The sequence below is a fragment of the Pongo abelii genome, chromosome 9 (assembly GCF_028885655.2).
Source record: "Pongo abelii isolate AG06213 chromosome 9, NHGRI_mPonAbe1-v2.0_pri, whole genome shotgun sequence".
NCBI lineage: Eukaryota > Metazoa > Chordata > Mammalia > Primates > Hominidae > Pongo > Pongo abelii.
Window position 1 is genome coordinate 85496817 of NC_071994.2, and position 18180 is coordinate 85514996.

An 18180-nucleotide genomic window follows, 5' to 3' on the forward strand; every position below is an offset into this window, starting at 1 on the left:
CGTGTTGTGGTTCAATCAATGTTGTTTATTTATTCCTTTGAATTGTTGGACAATGTCATTTCTAGGCTTCTGTTGTTGTGTATTAGAGAATGTGGGCTATCCAAATGTATAATTCTCACTAGTAATGAAATCCACCATACACTGGAACTTACTATTATTTTATTGAAGCTAGAGTTGTTGGCTGGTTTCTTTGGAATTTATGCAGATGATTTGTACTTGTAAGGAAGTACTAGAAATGCTTCTCAGAAATATGCAGCACTTGAGTTCAATACTAGCACTTCAATTTCATCTATGGAAAGAGAAGTGTGTACTTCACTGAGTCATGGGAGGTAGTAGGATGGATGAGATTCTCCTACAAAACTACAATTGGAGAGGTCTGGAACAAGGAGAACTTTGCATTATTTCTTGAAGCTTTGCTATTTCTTTATTCACTTGATTTCCTGAAGAGCAAAGCTTTGGAATCAAACAAATATTGGTCCTCCACCAACTATGTTTGTACCTTTGGGCAGGTAAATTCATTTCTCTGGGCCTCAGTTAGGGTTTTTCAAAGATTCATTAAGATGTTATTTATAAAGTGCCCTGTCCAGGGCCTGGTGCAGAGTTGGCTCTCAAGTAATGGAAGCTATTTTTATTATTCTTTAAATTTATTTGTTTCCTTATAGGCTTTCAAATTCCGGATCTCCTAGGATAGTTACATATGCGCTATCTGTTGGAACTTGCAGAATTTTCTCCTGTCCGAAGTGGAGTTGCAGATTCTCAACCCCTGAATTTTCTCAAGAATGAAGGGAACTGACAGGAAGTAGATATGATATCTTCATGAATAAATGATTCTAGGTGAGGAATAAACCTTATTTTATGAGGAACAAAACTATACCAGCAAGCATATCTCCCCCATTTCTCCTTTACCCAGTCAGATCTATTCATTCTCCAAACCCAGGTCACTATCATCTTCTAAAGGTCTTTATTGTCCTCACCAGCCCTTCCCTGAATTTCAGTGCCATCCTCAGTACTCCTAAGAGACATCTCCAGGGATCAGCATCATGTTGTGTTTTATGACTGGTGGCCCTGGAGTTATTCTATAGGTGATCCTACTTGACAATGGAAGCTGGCTTTACATGACTTAAAACCATCTGTTCTCATCTTTGTATTCCTGTCTAATGGGGAGCTCTTTAAACGGAAAGGAATACATTCAATTTTTTAGCCCCTAGTGCTTAACACAGTGCCTGGAACATTGTCTATGGAAAACATGAGTGATGGATGAATGAATGAAAATCTGCAGTAAGATACATTCAGGACTATGCAATAAATATTCTTTTTCATCATTCACTGTTCTCTATCATGTCTGCATCTCCTCCAAGTACTGCTGATGGAATTGCAATCTAAATATAAATTTATCTCAGAGTTCTGCAAGTCCATCCCCAGGCTCTGCCCATCACAGTCAGATTCAATAAAGCAACTTTCTGTGTGCATAAGTACGATGAGGTAGGGGGGGCAGTGAGTAGAAATGTGATTTGTTTTTAGTGAGGCTAATCGTTCTGAATATCAAGTTGGTTTTCATTCTCATTAGCAATTTTCATAAATTGTTTGAAATGCTTGCTCATAAAGTCAGGACTGCAAACTTGGAGATGAATCACTTCTACCTCGGCTTCCTGTTGAGTGGAGATTATTAATTGCATCCTTTCTCATCAGAGCTCCCCACACAACTGCAGCCTTTATTTTTAGAACACTATCTCTTGCCAGCTCCTATCTGAACCAATTCTGCTTCAGTCTAATCAGGGAATATGAAGTTAAATCTAGGGCAAAGAGAAGGGAAAACCTAGAAAACTGAGTCAGGAGTCCTGTTGGATACAGTTTCAAAATTCCAACTTTGGAAAGAAGTCATTGTAGGAGATCTACAGCAGCCTTCTGGTTATAGAACCCATAACTCCTTCTCATACCCCACTGGCTCTTCCTGGCCACAAGTAGGAACCCTACCTGCAGAAGCTTTAGCAAGCATTTGTGCCAGTGTACTGCCAAAGTGCCACCCACTCTATCACCTTTAAACCTTGGGCCCCTACCCACCCAAAGAGGAGCCACCATTCAGAATCTGTCTTTATGATTCCTTTACTTTTAGTTACTGATAAAACATATGCATTCCTAAGCAGTATCATGCTAAGTTTGGTAGAATCTAAACTTAATGTAACATGTATCATGCTGAATGTTTTTTCCTGTGACTTGCTTTCTTTCATTCAGCCTGCTTTTGAGATTCATTCACATTGATATATGTAATTGTAAATCATTCATTTTCTTGGCTAGTGGAATCCCACCATTTGGTTATACAGGCCCTCAAGTCTTTTTTTTTTTTTTTTTTTTTTTGAGATGGAGTCTTGCCCTGTTGCCAGGCTGGAGTGCAGTGGCATGATCTCGGCTTACTGCAACCTCTGCCTCCCGGGTTCAAGTGATGTTCCTGCCTCAGCCTCCCGAGTAGCTGGGACTACAGGTACATGCCACCATGCCCAGCCAATTTTTGCATTGTTAGTAGAGAAGAGGTTTCACCAAGTTGGCCAGGATGGTCTCAATCTCCTGACCTCGTGATCTGTCCACCTCGGCCTCCCAAAGTGCTGGGACTATAGGCGTGAGCCACTGTACCTGTCCATAGCCCTCAAGTCTTTAGTCCAAATTCCTGGGGCCAGATGTGTTTACAGATACAGACTTTTTTGCTTGTTTCCATAAAGGTAATAGGATATTTATTCCATCAATAACATGGCACTCCCAGTAGGGTCTGGAGAAGCATTTTCTGATTAAACACATGAATATTTCTCCTTAAAATATAGAAAATATTCACACTAAATGGAATAATAAAGACACTAAATAACCTTATGTTAGTTCATGTTGGGCTTTGCTGCCAAAGGAGTTATAAAATCACTTTTGGCTTTCAGAGTTTAGGAACTGTGGGCCTATTTAATGATTATTTTTTCTATTCTGTCTTTGATGGAGGTATTTGGTAGACTTCCAGTTTTTCATTATTACAAGTAATGTTACTAAAACCATCCATATATGGCTGCCTCCCTGTAGGAGACTCTTTGAAGACAGGGACTGGGTCTTATTCATCTTGGTATCTTCATGGCCTAGCACCCAGCCTCAGTAAATATGTTTTGAATGAGTTAATAATAGACACTTTTACCTTCTTGAAAATTATGGGGCTCTATTTCAACCACAAAAATTAGTCTGAAGATAGAAGCTCAATTCACCAATACCTTTAAAAAACTACCACAATAAATCACATAAACAAAATCCCCAGGCAACTCTAGTGGAAATTACCTCTACTGTTCATTAGATAGATTACCCTCAAGTGTCTCTCTGTTAAAACAGTGAGGCCTTTCAAAGGGCATTCTATTACTTTTTAAGTATAATATTAGTATAAATTAGGTACTACCAACTCCCCTCCATACTCACCTTGGCTTCAGGGGCTATTTGAAGAGTCAAATACAAGACCAAGAGATGGGGAATTGGGCAAGTAGCCTCTGAATTTATTGGACAAAATCCTACACTCCATCAATCACAGTCTCTACCTGTGATTCAGATGGCTCAAGAGCCCTTGCTGGATGCAGTTCCATTCCCACTCAGAGACTCAGTGAAGGAGACCAGCTACAAAAGCAAATGTCACATGGTCTTAGCTTTAGGGACAGGCATGGCATACCCTTTCTCATCCCTGGACACAGGTTTATTTTTCTCTTTGCAGGATTTGTTCTTAACATTTTTGCCTAAAGATTAAGAATATCTATCAATCTCTGAATAGAACATTGCCACCACTTTAAGGGTTTTTTTAAAAAAATAATTATACTAAGTCAAAAGAAAATGATAATGTCTGGGGCTGTAGTGAACTGGATGTTTCAAGTCGCTGAGAAGGTTGCATCACTATTCATTCACTGGACATCATTTCATTCAACAAACACCCTGTATATTAAGGCTTTGCTAGGTGCTGAGGATGTTAAAGACAATTGAGACAAAGTCCCTGTTACAGTTAATTTTATGCATCAATTTGTCTGGACCACAGTGCCCAGATGTTTGGTCAAACATTATTCTGGTTCTCTGAGAGTGTTTTTTGATGAGACTTACATTTAAATCAGTGGACTTTGAGTAAAGTAGATTGTCCTCCATGATGTGGGTGAACACTATCCAATCAATTGAAAGCCTGACTAGAACAAAAGGCTGACCTCTCTAGTGAGAGGGTGTTCTGCCAGCAGACGGCCTTTGGATTTGAGCTGCAACTCTTTCTGAATCTCCAGCTTTCCAGCCTCCCCCATCAGATACTGGACTCACTAAGCCTCTACAATTGTGTGAGCCAGTTCCTAAAACGAATCACTATACACACATATATATATGTGTGTATAATATTTATATATTATATATATACACACACACACACATTTTGTTGGTTCTGTTTCTCTGGAGACTCTAATACAGTTCCTGTTCTCAAGTACCTCAGTGTCTCTTAAAACAGACATGCAAACAAGCCATTTTAATCCAGTGTGAAGACTGCTCTAAGGGTCATCTGTACAGGAGGAAGTGGCACAAAATAGAAATTCAGAGTGTGGCAACGGAAGAACATGCTCAGAAGTTAAGAAAGAGCAACAATATACCTGTATGCACCAGTGGACAGGCTCTCCTTAGGGACAAGGACTGGAATGGGCCTCATTCTGCACTAGAATCCAATGCAGAAAACAAGGAAAACAAACACTGAGGCAACACTCTTATCAAACCCAGATGAAACTGGCCTGCTTTAGAGAATTTGAGAGCTGGAGGGAGCTTCAAGTACAGGAGTAGGCTTCCCATACTACTCCATGACTAGGATAGCCTTCTTTAGGTGGCACTCCAGGGCTGAATCTCATTTTGAATATTTGTTAAAAAGCACCGACATTTAGTACACTTTCTTATTGTCTCGAATCCACTGGTGCTTGGAAGCAAGGGTTTATTCTTATAGCTATGATTATATAATATAAATAAATGGGCTTAAAAAAGCAAGAACCAGTAGTCCATTAAGATACAGAGTCAGTAGAGAATTCTGCCCCATTTTCTGCAAGAAGTGTTGGATAAAAAGCTAAAAATAGACACTGAGAATGAAATGATAGAAATGTGAATCAAAGAGTCCACACCTCTAGGCTAGAGACTGATTCGGATTGAAAGAAGATACCCTTAACCAAATTGTGATGCAGTAACTGTAATTAGGTTAAGGGAAATGTAGAGTGTTAACATTTCAACCACACCTAGATCTATATCAGTTTACCAAATGGAGATGTTGGGTAGAGAGTGGGCATTGCTTTGAGAGTCTTATCCATCTTAAGGATAGGTGACAGCATGGTGTGGAGGCTGGAAGGAGTATTTGTGTTAGTTTGGACCCTTTTGAGCTCCTTTCCCACCACTCGGGTGCCTGTTAGCTCCCCCAAATTCTCATATTTACCTCCTGTCCAAAGGCTCTCCCTGTGCTGAGCTCTTTGTCTTGCTTGGCTTTCATCCATGGCCTATGGCAACAATTGCCCATCAACTCCAGCAACACCCCTAGAAACCTGTCTCAGATCCATTGCCTACACTCTGACAGAAGCAATTTTTAATGACATTTCAAAGTAAATTGAATGGAGCTTGTAACAGCAACATTACATTATTATACCTTGTGTAGTCATGTTTTCAGAGCCTGTGGCATATGGAAAGGCCTTTTCTTGGTAAACTACATCCAATCAAAAATGTCAAGATGTCAAAAAGGAAATTCAATTTGCCTTCAACATTCAGTGAAAATGGCATCTATCATGCCTACAACACATGTATGGAAGTTCAAACTGCACAGAGTTTATGCTGATCTCAGAGTAACTCTGTGTGTGTCCACATATGTGTGTATGTGTGCATGTGTGTGTTGGTGAGGTTGAAAATAACTCTGGTACGTCACCACCAGCCTCTTCTCATCAAGGCATCATAGGTTAGGATAAAGTATTGGCAATACAGTACGAGTTTATTTTATCTATGTGACAATTAAGACTTGATGACAGAGAGTTTTGCAACTAACTGGCTGTTTGCTCTTAAGTCACTTAATCTCTTGGAGCTTCCAGGTCCTCATCTTTAAAGTGGGATACAGGAATTGCCTACCTCACATGGTTTTTGCGAGGATGAAAAAGATAAAGCTTGTGACAGTGCCTAGTCTAGCATTCAAAGATCATCATAACTGGGTCATTGATGCCCTCATCTTGTCTTGTGCTCTTCCCCTAAGCAACCCCTTTGCTCCATCCAAGCTGGTGGGCTATGACACCTCCCACCTGCCATGCTGTTGCTCACTTTGTTTTCTCTTCCTAGAATGCTCTTGTTTTTTCTGAATGTACGAGGAATATGAACATTTGCAAACCCAGCTTGAATCTATTGTCTTCATGAAGCCTTCTTGAACTATGTTAACTTTGATGATTGCTCTTCTTCTGAACTCATATGAACTTCTGTAAAACCTTAAGTACTTAAGTATTTAACACAAGCCTCTTGGACTGCTTCACATTTTATGTGTGTGACAAAGATGATAATATTTTCAAAATAACTCCTGTTGCATTTTTACCTCTTATGAATTCTGTTTCTTTTCCCCTAGTGTTTTCTCTAACAGGACTAGACTAAGAGGTTGAAATGAGGGGAGAAGACTATAACATAACATGAGGAATGTCCCTTTTGGGAGGTAAGAGGAAATTTGGAAGACCTTCTTGTACTGGGTGGAAGAGGTGAGAGAGAAGAAGGGAGGCAAAGTTCAGATGCAAGTCACCTTCTATGTAGTGTCCTCCAGTTTCTCTATAAGATAAACTTGTATGAGTGTGGCCAGCATCCATGAAGAGATGCTGAGGCAGAGGGCAGAGCAGGCCATCCACACTGGCAACCTCAACACAGCTGCAGAGGCCTCAGAGGTCCAGTAGTTCCAATGAGAGCCAGGGTGGGGCTAACCCAGTGAGCAAGACATCAGTCTTCAATGTCAGTGGGAGAAAGGCCCATATGGAGCTTAGAGGAAGAATAGGGCTCACAAACATGCTAAGGAAAGGGCTGGATATCTCAGAGTAAATATTTGCTGAGGGAGTTCTATTTGAATATCCTTTTCTAGAGCTTCAGGTGAAATAACAGTGATCAACATAAAATAATCTCTAATGGTTGAGTTTCAGCTCTCAAAAATCTTGGGCCTTGGGTGTGTGTGGTTTTACACAGTGCTCCTTAAATTATCTCCCTGCAGGCTCACCTGAATATGGAGTGTTGGATCATATTATAGAGACCTAGAAGTCTATGTTAAACCAGTGAATATTTCTGAACACTCATCCAGGAGATTTTCTGTTTGACAGGCTTCATTTATGTGAATAGCTGTGCCGTACTAAAGAATTGAAGGATGATAAAGAATACTGTTGGGAAAAATATTCACAAACTATGCATCTGACAAAGGTCTAATGTCCAGAATCTAATAGGAACTTAAACAAATCAAGCAAAAACCAAACAACCCCATTAAAAAAAGACATTAACAGACATTTCTCAAAAGACATACAAGCAGCCAAATAAACATATGAAAAGATGGCAACATCACTAATCATCAGAGAAATGCAAATCAAAACCACAATGAGATATCATCTCACACCAGCCAGAATGACTATTACTAAGAAGTCAAAAAACAACAGATGCTGGTAAGGCTATGGAGAAAAGAGAATACGTATACACTGTTAGTGGGAATGCAAACTAGTTCAGCCACTGTGGAAAGCAGTTTGGAGATTTCTCAAAGAACTAAAACAGAACAACCATTCAACTACTGTGCACTAGTATGCAGCTCCAGGGCCACATGATAACTTCCGGATCCCCTTGGGAACAGATCACAGGGAACTAAGGCTCATCTATTAGGTACCTCCATCAGCCATTCTATCCTACTACCTGTGCAGTCTCACTATTGAGTATCTGCCCAAAGGAAAATAATTCATTCTATCGAAAAGACACATGCACTTATATGTTCGTTGCAGCACTATTCACGATAGCAAAGATGTGGAATCAATCTACGTGCTCATCAACAATGAATTAGATAAGGAAATATTGTACATATACACCATGGAATACTATGCAGCCACAGAAGAGAACAGAATCATTTCTTTTGCAGCAACATGGATGGAGCTGGAGGATGTTATCCTAAGTGAATTAATGCAAGAGCACATGTTCTCACTTACAAATGGGAGCTAAACATTGAATACACATAGACATAAAGATGGGAACAATAGACACTGGGGACTTCTAGATTGGGGAGGGAGGGAGGAAGGAGTGGGCTGAAAAACCACCTATTGGGTGCTATGGTCACTACCTGGGTGACAGAATCATTTTTACCCGAAACCTCAGCATCATGCAATATATCCATGTAACAAACCTGCATGTGTACACTTTATAATAAAAGTTTAAATTATTTAGCAAAAACAAGTTAAAAAAAGAATACTGTTGAGGCTCAGACTGTGATATCCCAAAGTATGGCATGTCAGCTTACTGAATATTTTAAACTGAAGGGAATTGAGAAAACTGCAGAAACACAAAAGTCACTCTATGACCTTCTCCTACCTTTCTCCCCTGAAAACCGTCATGTAACAGGTGTCTCTCCTATACCCAGAGGAAAGCAATGTCACACAGAGACTCCAAGAAGAATCTGAACAAACTGGCCTTGCTAAGTTCCCCATAGTTTATTACTATTAGATTCTCTTTAAGTTTACTTTTATTCTCCAATTGTACTTTTGCACAACTGTCCATAAAAATAGTTTTCCCTGGGTCGTTGGTTCCTTGTCACTTAAAACTTTCACTAAACAATTTTGTTATCCTTTTCTCTTGTTAATCTGTCTTTGTTATAGGGGTGTCAGCAATGAATCTTGTGATGGGTGAGGAAGAGATACTACTTTTTCTCCCCTGTGATGTCAACCTTTGAAAATCCTGGTTGGTGGAAGGGGTGGGGGAGAATGTGGAAGAAATGAAACTGACATTCTTTGGATGAGTTTTTCTAAGCATAAGAATACTATAAAATTATGTTCTGAGTAGCTCATTTATTTTGTAGGTGCTCCACTCTGATGATAAGGAAGCTCTAGTGCTGAGGACACTTAGCGATTTCATGAAATGGCTGTAACATTAGTAAAGTGATATGGGACTTACTTTTCATAAACACAGAGGGCAGAGAAGGAAGGATATGGAAACTTAGGGGAAGGGGGTAAAAATGAAAAGAATGGAGACCATAGAGAGGCTCCTCTAATATTTATGGTTGGGAGCAGATTCTGATACTATTTTTTTTGTGATATAATTTGATCTTTTTCTTCTACTTGCATTCTTAATCAACTCTCATATCATTCCCCCCATACCTCTATTTTTAGGTTTGTATTTACTCTTAATTTTTGTATTTCTGGATCAGGGTGTTTTCCATATCCCCAAATACTTGTTTGAGTATATTTAATACAGCTTAGAGTTTTGTGTTACGGGTTTCTTCAGTTTTATGGTTGGGTTTGGAGAAAGTTTTCAACACAGTAATTCTTTGACTTGCGTTTTGTGATTTTTTAAATAGTTTTGTGTGGTTGTGGTTTGCTTTCTATCTATGCCAATTCATTTCATGAACAGCGATCCTAGTTTGAGAGCATTCTCTTACGTTTTATTTCAATTATGCCTTCTTCTATGCAGTTTCTTTTGTGGAAAAGGGAAGGATTGGCATGTCTTATTTCTCTTTTGTTTCTGTAGTATCCTTAATTTTTTCCTCTCATTTCCTTACCTACTTCTTATTGCCTCGTATTCAACAAATAGTACCATTTTTCTTTCTACCTGCTACTCCCCACAAAGTAACCATCCTGGGGCTGCCTCATCTGGTTTCACACATTTTTTTAACTTTTATTTTAGGTGTGGGGGCACATGTGAAGGTTTTTTACATAGGCAAACATGTGTCCCTGTGGTTTATTGTACATATTATTTCATCACCCAGGTATTAAGCCCAGTACCCAATAGTTATCTTTTCTGCTTCTCTCCCTCCTCCCACTCTCCCCACTCCTCCTCAACTAGACCCCAGTGTCTATTGTTTCCTTCTTTGGGTTTTACACACTTTCAAGCCCCTTCCCTATAATTAGTGCCATAAGCTGTCAAGGCCCAGAGTATATTCAGTATTTTGCCATTTGTTGTTGGACTGGCACTCTCTGGAAGTGTTTCTGTCTATGTGTTATCCAAGTTCTTTGCTCCTCTCTATTCTTTTTCATGAAATCTCTTAAACCTCTCCCTCTTCACTCCTTGCCCTCACAGGTTTTCAATGGCAGAAGAACCATGGTAGTCCATTATAATTTTATTCCCCTTTACTTACAGATAACTTGAAAGTCATGATGTTCTGTTTTCTAGTTATGCTGACGACTGAAATCAGGTACGATTTTATTCATTCTCATTGTCAATTTTGTTTTTTTGGGGGGTGGAGTGGGGTTGGGAAGAGTGTAGGGGAGATTCAAATCAGGCAGCTCCCATTGTTCTCCAAACCCAGAATATCCTGGGCAGAAGACTGCTCTGATTGAAAGCTAATTCAAAGAGAGTTATATATAAATATGTTCCCCAAGATCTGAGCTCTGAGTGTATGCCGGATTGGCCCTCAGTTCATTCCAGTGGTGAATGAGTTCTGCTGTTTCAAGATGAAATGTTAGGTTTTTGTTTTCAAATGCTATACATTTCCCCTGTTCCACTTCTACCAAGCAAATAGTTTCCCACTTGGCATTTATTTTCCTTTATCTTCTTTTAGGTATGCCCTTGTTGAGCTCTCTTCAGATCCTTTCTGACTTCCTTCCTGAAACAATACAGTTGTCAAAAGCAGGTCATGATCTTTGTTCCTTCAGTGATCTGATGCCAACCTTGAGGCTCACGGACCCTATATCCTCACTGAAGACTGTTTGATGGCTGAGGTTTCTTTCTTTCTTTTTTATTTTTTGAGACGGAGTCTCACTCTGTCACCCAGGCTGGAGTGCAGTGGCACCATCTCGGCTTACTGCAAGCTCCACCTCCCAGGTTCATACCATTCTCCTGCCTCAGCCTCCCAAGTAGCTGGGACTACAGGCACCCGCCACCATGACTGGCTAATTTTTTGTATTTAGTAGAGATGGGGTTTCACCGTGTTAGCCGGGGCGGTCTCGATCTCCTGACCTCGTGATCTGCCTGCTTCGGCCTCCCAAAGTGCTGGGATTACAGGTGTGAGCCACCGCACCTGGCCAATGGCTGGGGTTTCTTAATTAATGAATTATCACACTGATATAAAACTTAAACTTACAGACTTGATTTGTGTTGAATTAATATAGATTTGTTTGTCTGACCTGGAAATGCATTTTGGACATTTTTGACATATTCCCAAGGCCAAAGACAAGAGAAATATAAAAATAATAATTTAGAATGAACAGCTTCCAATCACTGCAAACACAAATAATGGCTCTTGGCATTATTATTTACATTTCAATACAACCATTGCTCTAGGATACTCAGCACAATTAAGCCTCTAGGGACACATCCAACCAGCGCACACTTTTTGCATCAGAAAAATCAAATCAATATACAGTGAGGTTCTGTATTAACATGAAATTTAGGAGGCATTTATGCTAAGCTCAAAAATCTAATTAGTGGTTTCCTGTTTAGAGGATGGTGCCTGTTTATTACATTTTCAGTTCACCTTGATCTGTACTCAGTTCTCAGGCTTGATTTCCATTCAAATGGTAACACTTTACCTTTCATCCCCAAGTCTCCACATAAGGACTCAGGAACCAAATGTACCAGAAACAAATGGCACTGAGGATTCAAAATGAGGACTTTAATAAAAATGCTTAGGTCCCTACTTTCACGTGCGTCTGCGTGAAGAGACCACCAAACAGGCTTTGTGTGAGCAACAAGGCTGTTTATTTCACCTGGGCGCAGGTGGGCTGAGTCCGAAAAGAGTCAGCGAAGGGAGATAGGGGTGGGGCCATTTTATAAGATTTGGGTAGGTAAAGGAAAATTACAGTCAAAGGGGGGTTGTTCTCTGGCGAGCAGGAGTGGGGGTCACAAGGTGCTCAGTAGGGGAGCTTTTGAGCCAGGATGAGCTAGGAGAAGGAATTTCACAAGATAATGTCATCAGTTAAGGCAGGAACAGGCCATTTTCACTTCTATTGTGGTAGAATGTCATCAGTTAAAGCAGGAACCGGCCATCTGGATGTGTACGTGCAGATCACAGGGGATATGATGGCTTAACTTGGGCTCAGAGGCCTGACATTCCTGTCTTCTTATATTAAGAAAAATAAAATGAAATAATGGTAAAATGTTGGGACGGTGAAAATTTTGGGGGGTGGTATGGAGAGATAATGGCGATGTTTCTCAGGGCTGCTTTGAGCGGGATTAGGGGCAGCATGGGAACCTAGAGTGGGAGAGATTAAGCTGAAGGAAGATTTTGTGGTAAGGGGTGATATTGTGGGGTTGTTAGAAGAAACATTTGTCATTTAGAATTATTGGTGATGGCCTGGATACGGTTTTGCATGAATTGAAAAACTAAACGGAATAAGACAAGGAGAAAAACAGGTATTAAAGGTCTAAGAATTGGGAGGACCTGGTTCTCTAATTAGAGAGTGCCTAAGGAGATTCAGCATAGTCCTGCCAGCAAAGATTATTTATTTACTTCAAGAGTTAAGAGTGGCAGTTTGGGGATAGCACTAGGAGATATCAGCTGTGATGGCTTGGAGAAACAGTGTAAACCGGCAGCATAAACAAGAGCAGGGCGTGTATGAGTAGTTGAAAACAGCAAATAAGAGTATGACTCGACAGAAGATAGTAGGGATGACAAGTTTTTTGGGGCACAGTCTAAGTTGGTCTGGTGTCTGGAATGAGACTGGGGCTTAATAAAAAGGAGCATCCATACAGGAGCTCAAATGGGCTGTACCCTGTAACATTCCAAGGACAGGCCTGAATTCTGAGAAGGGAAAGTGGTAAAAGTATTGTCTAGTCCTTTTGAAGTTGGTGGCTGAGCTTGGTGAGGTGTGTTTTTAAAAGACCATTAGTCTGTTCTACCTTTCCTGAAGACTGAGGACTGTAAGGGAGATAAAGGTTTCACTGAATACCAAGAGCCTGAAAAAATGCTTGGCTGATTTGACTAATAAAGGCCGGTCTGCTATCAGACTGTATAGAGGTGGGAAGGCCAAACCAAGGAATTATGTCTGACAGAAGGGAAGAAATGACTGTGGTGGGCTTCTCAGACCCTGTAGGAAAGGCCTCTACCTATCCAGTGAAAGTGTCTACTAGCCTAAGAGGTATTTTTGTTTTCTGACTTGGGGCATGTGAGTAAAGTCAATTTGCCAGTCCCGGGCAGGGGCAAATCCTTGAGCTTGATGTGTAGGAAAGGTGGAACTGCCATCGATAAACTAAATGTGATCAGGGTGAGGAACAGGGAAGAAGCAAATATGGGGAAGTGGGGTGAATGTCTGGTGGATCAGAGAGATGCAGTCATGAGGGTCAGGTGTGGTATCCAGAATAATGTGGGAGGCCGGATTGAAGTCCGGGCCAGAAACAATAGTAATTGTGGGAGACTCAACAAAGAGTGAGTACAGCTGAAGGAGCCGGGAAGCAGAAAGTATATGCCTCAGGTGTGAGGAAGAAAATAGGTTTTGGAAGTTATGAGAGCTGTAGAGAGTGAGTTGAGCATAGTTTGTGATTTTGAGGGCCTTTAAAACTATTAGGGTGGTGGCAGCTGCTGCACAGAAACATGATGGCCAGCCTAAAACAGTAAGGTCAAGTTGTTTGGACAAAAAGGCTACAGGACGCGATCCTGGTCCTTGTGTAAGAATTCTGACTGCACAGCCCTGCACTTCAGCTGTGGGTAATGAAAAGGGTTGGGATGTGTCAGGGAGAGCTAGGGTGGGGGCAGTCTTTAAAGCTGTCTTCAAGGAAAGGAAAGAGGAGTGGGGAAAGGATTCAGGATCTATGGGGTCAGCTAGGTTTCTTTTTGTAAGTTTATATAATGGTTTTGTTAGGATGGCAAAACCAGGTATCTAAAGTCGAAAGTATCTAACCATGCCTAGGAAGGAAAGGAGTTGTTGTTTTGTAGAACATGCTGGGGTTTGAGAGATCAGTCAGACCCGATCACCAGGGAGAGCATGTGTGTTTTTATGAGAATTATGCCGAGATAGGTAACAGATGAGGAAGAAATTTGGGTTTGACTGAAGTAATGGGAGCTGTCTGTGAAGCTTTGCAGCAGTACAGCCCCGGTAATTTGCTGAGCCTGATGGGTGTCAGGGTCAGTCCAAGTGAAAGCAAAGAGAGGCTGGGATGAAGGGTGCAAAGGAATAGCAAAGAAAGCATGTTTGAGATCCAGAACAGAATAATGGATTGTGGAGGGAGGTTGAGGATGGGAGAATATATAGGTTTGGCACCATGGGATGGATAGGCAAAACAATTTGGTTGATAAGGTGCAGATCATGAACTAACCTGTAAGGCTTGTCTGGTTTTAGGACAGGTGAAATGGGGGAATTGTAAGGGGAGTTTATAGGTTTTAAAAGGCCATGCTGTAGCAGGTGAGTGATAACAGGCTTTAATCCTTTTAAAGCATGCTGTGGGATGGGATATTGGCATTGAGTGCGGTAAGGGTGATTAGGTTTTAATGAGATGGTAAGGGGTGCATCATCAGTCACCAAGGAGGGAGTAGAGGTGTCTTATACTTGTGGGCTAAGGTGGGGAGATACAAGGGGAGGATGTGAAGGAGGCTTTGAACTGGAGGGAAAGGTGGCATGTAGCCCAGGAATAGTCAGGGAAGCAGATAATTTAGTTAAAGTGTCTCGGCCTAATAAGGGAACTGGGCAGGTGGGGATAACTAAAAAGGAGTGCTTAAAAGAGTATTGTCTAAGTTGGCACCAGAGTTGGGGAGTTTTAAGAGGTTTAGAAGCCTGGGTGTCAGTACCTACAACAGTTATGGAGGCAAAGGAAACAGGCCTTTGTAAAGAAGGTAATGTGGAGTGGGTTGCCTCCATATTAAGAAGGGGACGGACTTACCTTCTACTGTGAGAGTTACCCAGAGTGTCTGTGATGGTCCTGTAGGCTTCTGAGGCAATCAGGCATTTGCAGTCTTCAGCTGCTAAGCCGAGAAGATCTGGGAAGGAGTCAGTCAGAGAGCCTTGGGCCAGAGTTTCAGGGGCTCTGGGAGTGGCTGCCAGGTGAGTTGAACAGTCCGATTTTCAGTGGGATCCCACACAGGTGGGACACAGCTTAGGAGGAATCTTGGGCTGTGGGCATTCCTTGGCCCAATGGCCAGATTTCCGGCACTTGTAGCAAACTCTTGGGGGAGGAGGTTCTGGAGGAACCCCTTGCAGCTGCGGTTCAGGAGTTTGGAAGTTCTTGTGTGCTGGAGATGTGGCTGGGGATTGTCTCACAGTGGAGGCAAGGAATTGCAACTCAGAAATATGTTGCTACTTGACTGCCTTTACTCTATTATTGTCCACCTTGAAGGTGAGGTTAATTAAGTCCTGTTGTGGGGTTTGAGGGCTGGAATTTAATTTTGGGAGATTTATTTAATGTCGGGAGCAGATTGGGTAATAAAGTAAAATGTGTATTGAGAATAAGATGGCCTTTTGACCTTTTAGGGTGTAGGGCTGTAAAGCGTCTCAGGGTTGCTGCTAGAGGGGTCATGAACTGGGTTGGGTTTTTTATATTTGATGAAAAAGAGTCTAAATGCTGATTTGGGAGAGGTTGGATATAGAAAAAGGAGCATTAACCTTGACTATGCCTTTAGCTCCAGCCACCTTTTTAAGAGGAAATTGCTGGGCAGGTCGGGGAGGGCTAGTCACGGAAGGAAACTGTAAGCTGGACCAGGTGTGAGGAGGGGAGATGATAAAAGGATTATAGGGTGGAGGAGCAGAGGCTGAGGAAGAATTGGGACCTAGCTCGGCCTGGCGAGGAGGGGAGAGGTCAGATGGGTCTGTAGAAGAGGAAGATTAGAAAGACTCAGTGACGCTTGGGGTTGGGACTGAGGGGACAGGTGGGAGGGAAAGAAGGAAGATTTGGGATTAGTTGCATTGGGAACAGAGACTAGGGAGGGACCGATATGTAAAAGTATGCCTGGATGTCAGGCACCTCAGACCATTTGCCCATTTTATGACAAGAATTATCTAGATCTTGTAGGATGGAAAAATCGAAAGTGCCATTTTCTGGCTGTTTAGAGCCATTGTCAAGTTTGTATTTGGGCTAAGCGGTGTTGCAGAAGAAAATAAGACGCTTAGATTTTAGGTCAGGTGAGAGTTGAAGAGGTTTTAAGTTCGTAAGAACACAAGCTAAGGGAGAAGAAGGAGGAATGGAGGGTGGAAGCTTGCCTATAGTGAAGGAGGCAAGTTTAAAGAAAAGGGTAGAGACACAGAGAAGGGGGTGGGGAGCAGCCCTGGGCTGCAACGTGGGTGAGCAGCCAAAGCAGGCATCCCCGCAACTGACTTGCCACCAAGGGAAGGTGAGTGAATGATCAAGGCAGGTGTCCCCACTGAGATCAGACACCAATGGAACGTGGATGAATAATCAGAGAGGCATCCCCGCAGTGATTAAACACCAAGGGAAGGCTGCCTTCCCTAGTCCTTGACTGATGCCGGAGTTTTGGGTCCATGGATAAAATGTGTCTCCTTTGTCTCTACCAGAAAATGAAATGAATTGAAATGAAAGAAGGGAGAGATTGAAGTGTGGTGCCAAGATTGAAAAGAGAAAGAGGTTGAGGGATAGTGAAAGAGGTTGGAGAAGAGAGTAAAAAGAGGCCGCTTACGGGATTTGAAAGTGGCGAGATGTTCCTTGGGCTGGTTCATCTGAGGACCTGAGGTTGTAGGTGGATCTTTCTCATGGAGCAAAGAGCAGGAGGACAGGGGATTGATCTCCCAAGGGAGGTTCCCCGATCTGAGTCATGGCACCAAATTTCACACGTGTTCGTGTGAAGAGACCACCAAACAGGCTTTGTGTGAGCAATCAAGCTTTTAATCACCTGGGTGCAGGCAGGCTGAGTCCGAAAAGAGTCAGCAAAGGGAGATGGGGTGGGCCCGTTTTATAGGATTTAGGTGGTAGTGGAAAATTACAGTCAAAGTGTTCTCTGACTGGCGGGGATGGGGGTCACAAGGTGCTCAGTGGGGGACCTTTTGAGCCAGGATGAGCCAGGAGAAAGAATTTCACAAGGTAATGTCATCATTTAAGGCAAGAACAGGCCATTTTCACTTCTTTTGTGATTCTTCAGTTACTTTGGGCCATCTGGATGTATACGTGCAGGTCACAGGGGATATGATGGCTTAGTTTGGGCTCAGAGGCCTGGCAATGATCATAGGTGTATTAGTCAGGGTCTCAACAGGAACTACACCACATATTCATATTATAATTTTGGGAGGGTTTGCAAAGATGAGGGCAGGAGGAGTGAGGGGTACATTGTAACAGCTGATGGTTAAATTTTCAGAAATTTTTGCAAACAAGTTGTTAAACATTGCTAAAATGTAAATTTTTAAAGCAGAATTAAATAAGTTATATTAAAAATAAAGGTAATAAATATTCAAATATCATTTCCTAATTATTATATTACCTTCTACTATTATATATGTTCTTGGGGGTACTTCTATTATATCGCTATGGTAGGAACATTATATAACAGTATGATACTGTGCATCTTTTCCCAACTTCATGCTCAATGACATGCCATTGGTACCTTGAAATCAGCCAAGGTAGGAGTATTTACACCACAGAAATTGGCAAACTCTACAACTCGGGGCTCCTTCTCCCAATCTTGCCCCCGGTCCCCAGGGAGACCCAGTTATTAGGTTGGTGCAAAAGTAATTGAGGTTTTTGCCATTGAAAGTAATGACAAAGTAATATTAGTAATATTAAAACACTTGCCAGCAGGAGCAAGTTTAGGAAATCCACAGGGATCTTGCAATACCCCATGGCTGTTAGCACCTCCAGGTCCAAAAAGGTAAGAGGGAGCAGTTATCAGACTCCGGAAGAAAAAAGGTTATGAAGAAAAATCACTTAGATGGGCACTATGACCTCTTGGGTGAAGAAACATCACTAACCAGAAATGACCCTGGAAAAACAACCAGGACAGTAAATCTGACCTCACTCTCCTCTCTGCTTCTAGGACTTCACTTTCCCACCTCCCCTTCCGAGGTCAAATGAAACAGATGTTAGAGGAAAGAGGAGCTCATACAGGTCAGTTCTTGG